The sequence below is a fragment of the Mesoplodon bidens genome (assembly GCF_964165515.1).
Source record: "Mesoplodon bidens genome assembly, chromosome: 4".
Taxonomy (NCBI): domain Eukaryota; kingdom Metazoa; phylum Chordata; class Mammalia; order Artiodactyla; family Ziphiidae; genus Mesoplodon; species Mesoplodon bidens.
The window spans coordinates 148,984,375-148,995,611 of NC_138160.1; positions in this window are offsets into that span (position 1 = coordinate 148,984,375).

The following is an 11,237-nucleotide window of genomic DNA, read 5'->3' on the forward strand; positions in this document are numbered from 1 at the left end:
CCCACCATCTACTTTCTGTCTCTATGGATTTGAGTCCTCTAGGGACCTCCGGTGAGTGGAATCCGACAGTATTTGTCCTTCTGTGTCTGGCTTCTCTCACTGAGCATCACGTCCCCAAGGTCCATCCATGTTGTAGTGAGTGTCAGGATCTCCTTCCTTTTTAAAGATGAGTAATATTCCACTGTGTGGATCATCTGTTTATCCATCATCTGTCGATTTGGCTTCTGTGAATAATGCTCTTATGAATACAGGTGTGCAAACACCCGCATGGCTTTAGGAAATGAACTTGGCTCTGGATTCTCTGACTTAGGCCTCAGCAGCCCTGTCAGCACTTTGACCAAATGAGTCTGGTGGAAAGATCCCCCCGCCCCCGACAAGGCTTCCAGGAGTTTCTCCTGATATTGGGCTGGTCCACCCCCCAAGAGTAGAGTGGACCACCCATTGACTGAGCCCAGGGCTGGGTGCCAGACAGTAAGAGGAGACTCCGATAGGACTGGGACCAGGTCTGACATCCCTCCTTCCCTCGGGAACAGCCCAGAATCATTTCTGCCTTCCACCCGTAAGCCCTACAGAGAACTCCTGGGAGCCAGGCCCAGGTATCAGTCTGTCTGTCCATCTTTTCCTCGTGGGACATGGCTCCTTGTCTCCTTTCAGCATGCTGGTCTCGTCCCCAGAATGGTTTGGTAAGAACACCATCTCCCTCGAGCTGAGTACTAGACCTCTATTAATGTGGCCTGAAATCACATTAGCTTTTTCAGAATCTCAGCTGCACTATTAATTGCCTGGTTTGTCCATACAAACCTGTGGTGGGCGGAATAATGGTCTCCCAGAGATGTCTGTGTCCTAATCCCTGGGACCTACGAAGATGCTCCCTTACGTGGTCAGAGGGACTCTGCAGATGGTATTAAGTTGAGGCTCTTGACAAAGGAGATTATCCTGGATTCTCTAGGGGCCCAGCATCATCACAGGGTCCTTATAAGACCCTGTGATGGGAGGGTCAGAGACAGAGAGAGACGGGAGATGCTGCGCTGCCGGCTGTGAGGATGGAGGACGGGGCCACGAGTCAGGGAGGTGGCGCCACTGGAAGCTAGAAAAGGCGGGAACCGATGCTCCCCTGGAGCCTCCGGAAGGATCAGCCCAAGACCCATTTTGGACTTCTGACCTCTAGAAATGTAAGAAAATTAATCTGTGTTGTTTTCAGTCACTACATTTATGGTAATCTGTTACAGTTGCCCAAGGAAACTCATACAAAACCCTCACAGGATATTCTATCTGGTGCAATTACCTCTTTAAAAATTTTTTTTTGTTATTTTAGAAAAGAAATATATATTAATTGAAGAAAAACTCAAATATTCAGAGAAGCAATAAAGTCACCCTTATCCCACCACCTAGAGATAAGCACTGTTGATACCTCCATGTGTGTACAAAGAGTATACATGTGTATATTTTTAAGAATAATGGGACCTTTTATTTTCATTTATTTAAAAAATTTTGGGGGGGGCACCATGCAACACAGCATGTGGCATCTTAGTTCCCCAGACAGGGATCAAAACCACAGTGGAAGTGCAGAGTCCTAACCACTGGACCGCCAGGGAAGTCCCTACCCCAGAATAATGGGACCTTTTAAATGTACTGGTTTGTAACCCACTTTTCTAGTTACTATAGCTTGACCGTCTCAAAATATTTCCTTTGGATAAATTTCTAGATACAGAATCTCTGGGCCAAAGGCTGTGCATATTTTTAGGCATTTTTGGTCAAGCAACTTTTTTTGGGGTGTTTTAATTTCTGTGTATTTTTATAAGATTAAGGTATAGGCTATATACAATAAAATGTACAGATATTACGTATAGAGTTGGGTGAATCTGACAAATACATACACCCATGTAGACTCAATTTTTGCTTTTTTGTTGTTGTTAAATAAATGTTTTATTTCAGAAATATTTTAGATTTACAGAAAACTTGCAAAGATTCCAGAAAGGCTTCCCATATACCCTTCACCCATCTTCCCCTAATGCTGTCATATATCACCACAGTATCTTTGTCACAACTAAGTAACGAACACCCGTAAATCACCACGAACAAAACTCCACACTGTCTTTACATTTCACCAGTTTTTCCACAAATGCCCTTTTTCTGTTTCAGGATCCCATCCAGGAGCCCATACTGCACTGAATCAACTGACTACCCACCTTAAAAAAAATAATAATTGTAGTAAAATATACATATACCACATTGAGCATTTTAACCCTTTCTAAGCGTGCAGTTCAGTGGCATTAAGCACATTCACATTGTTGGGCAACCATCCCCACCATCATCTCCAGAACTTTCTCATCTTCCCAAACTGAAACTCTGTCCCCTTTTACTCAGTGGCTTGCTTTTTTTTTTTTTTTTTCTTTTTGGCCACACCACGTGGCTTTCGGGATCTTTGTTGCCCCGACTAGGGATCCAAACCTTGCCCCCTGCAGTGGAAGCACAGGGTCTTAACTATTGGACCGCCAGGGAAGTCCCCTCAGTTGGCTTTTGAGAGTGTGCATAGAACTTTACAGCTCTCCCAGGAAGGTTAGTGTTTCTTTGTGTGTTTGCTGTGATATGCCTTGAATCCAAATTTATCTTTGTTCTCCCAGAACTGATAAACTAGCCTTCAGCATCTTGGCATCTTTATTCAAAGTCACTGGTGAAAAAGATTAGGTAGATAGATAGATAGATAGATAGATAGATAGACAGACATATACACACATGTATGTATGACTTGTTGAAGTACTAACCTCCAGTACCTTAGAAGGTGACTTTATTTGTGAATAGGGTTGTTGAAGATGTAATTAGTTAAAACGAGGTCATGCTGGAGCAGAGTAGGCCCCTAATCCAATGTGACTGCTGTCCTTATAAGAAGGGGACATTTGGACGCAGAGACAGATGAGCACAGAGGGAAGATGACCTAAAGGGACCTGGCGAAGCTGGCCACCTGCAAGCCAAGGGAGGCCTGAGGCTATTGGAAGGAAGCTAGGCGAAAGGCCTGGGACAGACCCTTCCCCAGAGCCTTTGGAAGGAGAATGGCCCTGCCAATACCTTGACTTTGGACTTCCGGCTTCCCGAACTGAAAGGGAATACATTTCTGCTGTCCCCAGGCACCCAGTTTGTGGTACTTTGTTACAGAGGCCCTAGGAAACTAATTTATATACATATTTCATAGGGTCCTTATAAGAGGGAGTTAGGAGGGCCAGAGTTAGAGAGAAATGGGAGGATGTCAAGCTTCAGGTTTTGAAGATGGCAAAGCAGATCATGAGCCTTTTAAAAATAAGTGTAGGGGGCTTCCCTGGTGGCGCAGTGGTTGAGAGTCTGCCTGCCGATGCAGGGGACACGGGTTCGTGCCCCAGTCTGGGAAGATCCCATGTGCCGCGGAGCGGCTAGGCCCGTGAGCCATGGCCGCTGGGCCTGCACGTCTGGAGCCTGTGCTCTGCAACGGGAGAGGCCACAACAGTGAGAGGCCTGCGTACCGCAAAAAAAAAAAAAAAAAAAAAGTGTAGGGAGGGACTTCCCTGGCGGTCCAGTGGTTAAGACTTTGCCTTCCAATGCAGAGAGTGTGGGTTTGATCCCTGTTCGGGGAGCTAAGCTCCCACATGCCTCAGGGATAGAAAAACCAAAACATAAGACAGAAGCAATATTGTAACAAATTCAATAAAGACTTTAATAAATAAATAAATAAAAATAATGTAAGGAGGGACTTCCCTGGCGGTCCAGTGGTTGGGACTGAGCGTTTCCGTAGCAGGTTCGATCCCTGGTTGGGGAACTAAGATCCCGAGTGCTGTGTGGCCAAAAAAAAAGGACCCTGTCCACCTTCCCCCACTATTGTCTCCATCTATGCTGACCGGGCTGCCCACACCAGCGTTCCAACGGGTCTTGCCCCGCTCAGGGCTCTTACTCAGTTATCAGAAAGATTAACAAAACATAAAGCAGGGCACATGTCTGCTCAAACCCAGGCTGATGCCTTTCTTTTTCTTTGAATTCTTGAATTTTATTTTATTAATTTTTTCGTCCAGTTTCTTATTAGTTATCTATTTTATATGTATTAGTGTATATATGTCAATCCCAATCTCCCAATTCATTCCATCACCACCACTCCCCTGCCACTTTCCCCCCTTGGTGTCCATACATTTGTTCTCTACATCTGTGTCTCTATTTCTGCCCTGCAAACCGGTTCATCTGTAACATTTTTCTAGGTTCCACATATATGTGTTTATATACAGGATTTGTTTTTCTCTTTCTGACTTACTTCACTCTGTATGACGGTCTCTAGATCCATCCACATCTCTACAAATGACCCAATTTCGTTCCTTTATATGGCTGAGTAATATTCCATTGTATATATGTGCCACATCTTCTTTATCCATTCGTCTGTTGATTGACATTTAGGTTGCTTCCATGACCTGGCTATTGTAAATAGAGCTGCAGTGAACATTGGGGTGCATGTGTCTTTTTGAATTATGGTTTTCTTTGGGTATATGCCCAGCAGTGGGATTGCTGGGTCATATGGTAATTCTATTCTTACTGATGTCTTTCCATCAATACTTTTTGGGGGGTACCTTTCAATTTTTTAATTTTAATTTTTTGGAAAGGAAAAACGTTAATTTTACTCACAAATGACCACACTTCATACTAATGGGATGAGCGAATCCATTAGGCACCGCAGGAGTTCCCAGACTTTGGAATGAGATGGCACCTGGCCACCCTCACATCCTGTTCCAGGCCGACTTTCCTTCTGAACTTAAAACAAAATTTTTTGGCAACATACATATGACATAAAATTTACCAATTTAACCATTTTTACATGTAAAATTCAGTGACATTTAAGTATACATTTAAGTATATTGTTGTGCAAAAATTAGCACTATCCATCTCCAGAACTTTCCCATCTCCCCAAACTGAAATTCTGTCCCCATGAAACACTGACTCCCCACCCCCTCCCCCATCCCCTGGCCCCCACCATCTACTTCTTGTCTCTGTGGATGTGACTCCTCTAGGGACCTGGCTAATTTCACTGAGCATCATGTCCTCAAGTTTCATCCATGTAGTAGAATCTCCTTCCTTTTTAAGACTGAGTAATATTCCATTGTGTGGATGGACTACATTTTGCTTTTTCATTCATTGGTCAATGTACATTTGGGTTGTTTCCATATTTTAGCTATTGTGAATATGGCTGTTATTAAACATGGGTGTTTCTTTGCTTTTTAAAAATTGAGATGTTATTCACTACCAGAATATTCACTCTTTACTGTGGACAATTCAGTGGTTTTCACAGAACTGTGCAACCATCACGACTATCTCATTTTTGAACATTTCCACCACCCCCAAAAACTACCCCATCCCCCTTAGCAGTCGCTCCCCTCCCCCCTCCCCCAGGCCCTGGCAACCACAAACCCACTCTCTGTTTCTGTGGATTTGCCTGTTCTGGACGTTTCACACAAACGGAATGACACACTATGTGTCCTTCTGTGTCTGGCTTCTCTCACTGAGCAACATGGTCTCAAGACGCATCCACGTTGTAGCGAGTGTCAGTGCTTCACTCCTTTTTATGACTGAATTCATGACACTTTAAATAAAGTCCAAAGCACTTGCCTGGCCTGCAGGTGCCCATTTACTGCCCTCTGAATCTGCTGCTCCAGCCATACTGGCCTCCTGGCTGATCCTCCATCATGAGGGGCAGTCCCACCCTGTACCCTTTACCCTCAGGCCTTGGAACCTGTTCCCATATCCTCATTCAGATCTCTGCTCAGTATCACTTCCTTTGAAGAATTCTCCCTGATGATCCTTTCTTTCTTTTTTTTTTTTTTTTGCGGTATGCGGGCCTCTCACCGCTGCGGCCTCTCCCGTCGCGGAGCACAAGCTCCGGACGTGCAGGCCCAGCGGCCATGGCTCACGGGCCCAGCCGCTCCGCGGCACGTGGGATCCTCCCAGACCGGGGCACGAACCCGTGTCCGCCGCATCGGCAAGCGGACTCCCAACCACTGCGCCACCAGGGAAGCCCCCTGATGATCCTTTCAATAACAGAACTAGCCCCTAGACAAACCTAGCCATGGTCTGATTCTATGGGGTCTCTCACCTTTTGCCATCTTTGGGCTATTCTACAACTGTGTACGTGTAGAAAACTGATACTTATGGCAATGATCCTTTTTTTTTGTTTTCTTTTGTTTATTTGTTTACTTATTTAGGCCACGCGGTGCTGCTTGCGGGATCTTAGCTCCCCAAGCAGGTATTGAACCTGGGACCATGGCAGTGAAAGCGCTGAGTTCTAACCAGTGGACCTCCAGGGAACTCGCTGGCAATGATTCTTGTCCAGACAAATGCAAATGAATCATACACAGTCCTGTTTTCTTCTGTCTGTAATTCATTCCAGCATTGCTCACCTGTCTCTATAGGAATGTTCTTCGGATTTTCCTTTGAACCCGTTGTAACATCTTGCTGGTTCCCTCATTAATTAATGAACGAAATAAAATCTTTTGACATGTGTTCATTTAAAAAAAATAGCCCCCAGGCCCCCATCATTGTCTATTCAGTTACTCACGGCTAATTGTCTGAAATGATTTTATCTGTCTCTTTGCTTATTGTCAGTATTTGCCACTAAAATGTAAGCTGGAGATCAGGGACTTGGTCCATGGGAGGCACTAAGGGCTGGCTATGTGGGCTTCCAGGCAGACCAAACTCTGAGCAGAATGTTCTAAAATCGTCATGGGGTCAACATCAAGCTCAGTGTTCCCCTCCTGGGTTTTATTTTATTTATTAATTTTTTCAGGGTGGTTGCAGTGACTCTATTTCATAAATGACATTATGCAAATTATAGGCAGATTTAAAAAAATTTTATTGGAGTATAGCTCTTTACAATATTGTATTTGTTTCTGCTGTATGGCAAAGTGAATCAGGTATACGTATACATATATCCCCTCTTTTTTGGATTTCCTTCCCATTTAGTTCACCACAGAGCTCTGAGTAGAGTTCCCTGTGCTATACAGTAGGTTCTCATTAGTTATCTATTTTATACATAGTATCAATAGTGTATATATGTCAATCCCAGTCTCCCAGTTCCTCCCACCTCCCCACCCCGGGTTTTAGAACCTGCCTATATCCCTGCCTTTTTCAAAAGTGGAACACTTACCCCGCAGCTCCCTTTCCCAGAAGTTCCTCCAGGAATATCAGCTAGGATTCCCAAGGCCCATGTGCAAACTGTGGTTTTGTTTGTTTTGTTTTGTTTCGACAGCACCACGCGGCTTGTGGGATCTTAGTTCCCTGACCAGGGATCGAACCCGGGTCCACAGCAGAAACTGTTTTAACACCTCGAGCTGTGAGGCCCATGGGTCCAGCTACAGCCCCTAATTCACCCACAGCAGTCAGGGAAGGCCCCTCATCCACTCCTTCTTGGGTCGTGGTTGAGAGAACAGTCAATACCTGTTGAAAAACCTAAAGACATAACATAAATGGGAAAAGAATTTGATAAAGAATAGATACATGTATATGTATAATGGAATCACTTTGCTGTACACCTGAAACTAGTCCAACATTGTTCATCAACTGTGCTCCAATATAAAATTTAAAAACAAAACAAAACAAACAAGCAAACAAAACCTAAAGACATCTGATCCAAGTTCCCAAAGGCACCTTGCCTTGTTTGGTGGCTGCTTTGTAAGCCTGTGAAAGAGGTATGGCGCTCGCTGCCATTGGTAAGCTGAGGCCCAGAGTGGGAGGGTCACCTGGGCTGCAGAATCAGAACAAGAAGATTGGTCTCAAGAAACGCCAGCTTCATGCATGGGAGCTTTAGGGGTTTAGACAGCCACCCCTCTAGGCTGTGGAGGAGCTGGGGTCTGGGATGGAGAGATGGCCAGCTCCCTCTTGCCCAGAGCTCACTTGGCCCTGAGATTCTCCTCCACGTTTTCCCCCAGGAGGGAGCGAGCTCTCAGGAACTCAACCTGTCTCATCCAAGAAGTTCCCTACATGACAGCTAACATCCCCACTTGAAAACCTTTATGACTCAGGAAACCTGAACTCCAGTCCCCCTTCCAAGCTCAGCACCCGTATGACCTTCTGTAGTAACTGAGATACCCTCTTTTAAAATATCTCAGGTATTTGGAAGCTTAAATGAGATAACAAAGATGTGAGAATTTTGTCAACTGCAAAATGTTCCTCAACCAAAAAGTAAAGCTATTGTAAACCAACTATACTTCAATAAAAAAGTAACTCTAGGGACTTCCCTGGTGGCGCAGTGGTTAAGAGTCCACCTGCCAATGCAGGGGACACGGGTTCGAGCCCTGGTCCGGGAAGATCTTACATGCTGCGGAGCAACTAAGCCCGTGCGCCACAACTACTGAGCCTACGTTCTAGAGCCCGCGAGCCACAACTACTGAGCCTGTGTGCCACAACTACTGAAGCCTGTGTGCCTAGAGCCCATGCTCTGCAAAAGAGAAGCCACTGCAATGAGAAGCCTGCACACTGCAACAAAGAGTAGCCCCTGCTCGCCCTAACTGGAGAAAGCCCGCGCGCAGCAATGAAGACCCAATGCAGCCCAAAACAACTAAATTTATTTTTTTAAAAAAGTAACTCTCTCTATATAATTTCTATTGAGATATAATTCACATGCTATACAAGTCACCCTTTTTTTTTTTTTTTTTTTTTTTTTTTTTTTTTTTTTTTTTTGCGGTACGCGGGCCTCTCAGGCCTCTCCCGTTGCAGAGCACAGGCTCCGGATGCACAGGCTCAGTGACCATGGCTCACGGGCCCAGCCGCTCCGCAGCATGTGGGATCTTCCCGGACCAGGGCATGAACCCATGTCCCCTGCATCGGCAGGCGGACTCTCAACCACTGCGCCACCAGGGAAGCCCACAAGTCACCCTTTAAAGTGTGTAATTCAGTGGTTTCTAGCCTAGTAATAGAGTTGTGCAACCATGGCCACTATCTAATCCCAGAACATTTTCATCACCCTAAAAAGAAACTTCACGTCTATTGGTGCACTCCCCCCACCCCATTCTCTCCAACACCTCCCAGCTCCAGGCATCCACTAACCCACTTTCTGTCTCTGGATTTGCCTGTTCTGGACATTCCATGTAAATGGAATCATACACTATGTGGCCTTTTGTGTCTGGTTTGTTTCACCGAGCATCATGTTTTCAAGGTTCATTCACATTGTAGCGTGTATGTGCTTCACTCCTTTTTAAGGCTGAATAATATTCTATTGTATGGATGGACCACATTTTATTTATCCATTAATCAGTCGATGGACACCTGGACTGTTTCTATTTTTGGCTCTTAGGAATAATGCTCTTATGGATATTCGTGTTGTCATTTTGCTTGGGTAGAGACACCTAGGAGTGGAATTGATGGATCATATGGTTACTCTCTGCTTCACAATTTGAGAAAGTGCCAAACTGTTCTCCACAGCAGCTGTAACATTTTGCATTCCCACCAGCCACATATGAGGATTCCAGTTTCTCCCCATCCTCATCAACACTTGTTACAGTCTGTCTTTTTGATTCTAGCCACCCTAGCAGGGGTGAAGTGGTGTCTCCTCGTGGTTTTGATTTGCATTTCCCTGATGACTAATGATGTTGGGTAACTTTTCATGAGCTTGATTGGTTATTTATATATCTTTTTTGAGAAATGTCTATTCAAATCCTTCACCCCTTAAAAAAATTGGTAGTGTTTTTATTGTGAGTTAAAGATTTCTTTATATATCCTGGGTAGTAGACCCTTATCAGATCTATGATTTGCAAATATTTTCTCCCATTTTGTAGGTTTTTCTTTCACTTTCTTGATGGTGTTCTTTGAAGCACATAGGTTAAGTAATGTGTTACTTTAGACGTATTTTTTATTTTATTATAAGTAATGAATGCATGATACAAAATTCAAAAGATCAAAGGGAGTGAACAGAAGCTCTCTCACTCTGCTCCCAGAAGCAACACCTGTTTATGGTGACAAGAATTATCGGTTCAAAATATTATACAGCTTTGCAGCCTAGCCCATATAACTTGAATTCAAGTCACCCCACTGGAATGCTGTGTGACTTTGGCAAATTTCTTACCCCCTCTGGGTCTCGGTGTCTTTATCACATACGTCAGGGATAATAACCCCTGCTCCACAGATAGACTAAAATAACACACAAAGGTGGAACTCAGAAAATGAGAGCTGGTGTTACTACTCACCCTAGAACAAATCTGTTCTGAGGCAAGTTCCAAGTATTTATCAATTTTTGTATTGTTTTATGGCTATGATGGAGTTGGTTCTGATACATTCCAAGAACCCTTTAGCCAAGCACATTGGCGGGGGTGGGGTCTGCCAATGAGGTAAAAAAAAAAAAAATGCCTTGAGTGTGTGTGCAAATTTTTCACCTTTGGAGATGTGGGTTTCAACTCTACCCTGGCCAGGAACAGGGTGGGGGGAAGGGTATGGCTCAAATAATAATAATAATGACAGCAATAACAGCATGGTCACATCTATCCTGTGTTGAGGACTTCCCAGCAGCAGGCACTGTACTGTTTAAGTATGTTACATGTACCATCTTGTTTCTCCTTTGTCACAACCCTAGGAAGTCTCTACCATCATTCTTTTTTAATTTTTTAATTAAAAATTTTTTTTTTAGTTTTTATTTTTTGGCCACGCTGCGGCATGTGGGGATCTTAGTTGCAGGACCAGGGATGGAACCCATGCCCCCTGCACTGGAAGTGCAGCGTCTTAACCACTGGACCGTCAGGGAAGTCCCTCTACCATTATTCTTTACAGAGGACTCTGAGGGTCAGAGAGGTTAAGTAAGCTGCCCAAGGTCACACAGCAATTCAGTCTTTTATACTTTATTAGGTTTTCAAATAGTATCTACTTGGGTATCTTTTTGGGGGGAGGGGAGGGGGTGGGACTGAGGAGTGGGGGTCAGGACAGAGCTTTGCTCCCTTCTCTCTCTTTTCACTGCAGGGACAGGAGTGGGCACAGGGTAGGGGTACGCCATCCCAGCATTTATTTTCTGAAGGACCTGCCCACAGCCCTTCCGGCAGGGTCCAGAGCCAGGTGAAGCTGGGTTCAACATCCTTGGCCACTGTCCCTCTCTGGGTCTCAATTTCCTCAAATGTAAGATGGAAATCATATGATCCCTGTTTTTTCCCAGGGCCTGATAAGGATTAGATTCAATGCCAATCCTACATACGAGTTCCCTGCCCCTTCTGAGTCAGGTTATTAACTGCAGAGAAGGGTGCCAGATATCTGAGGCT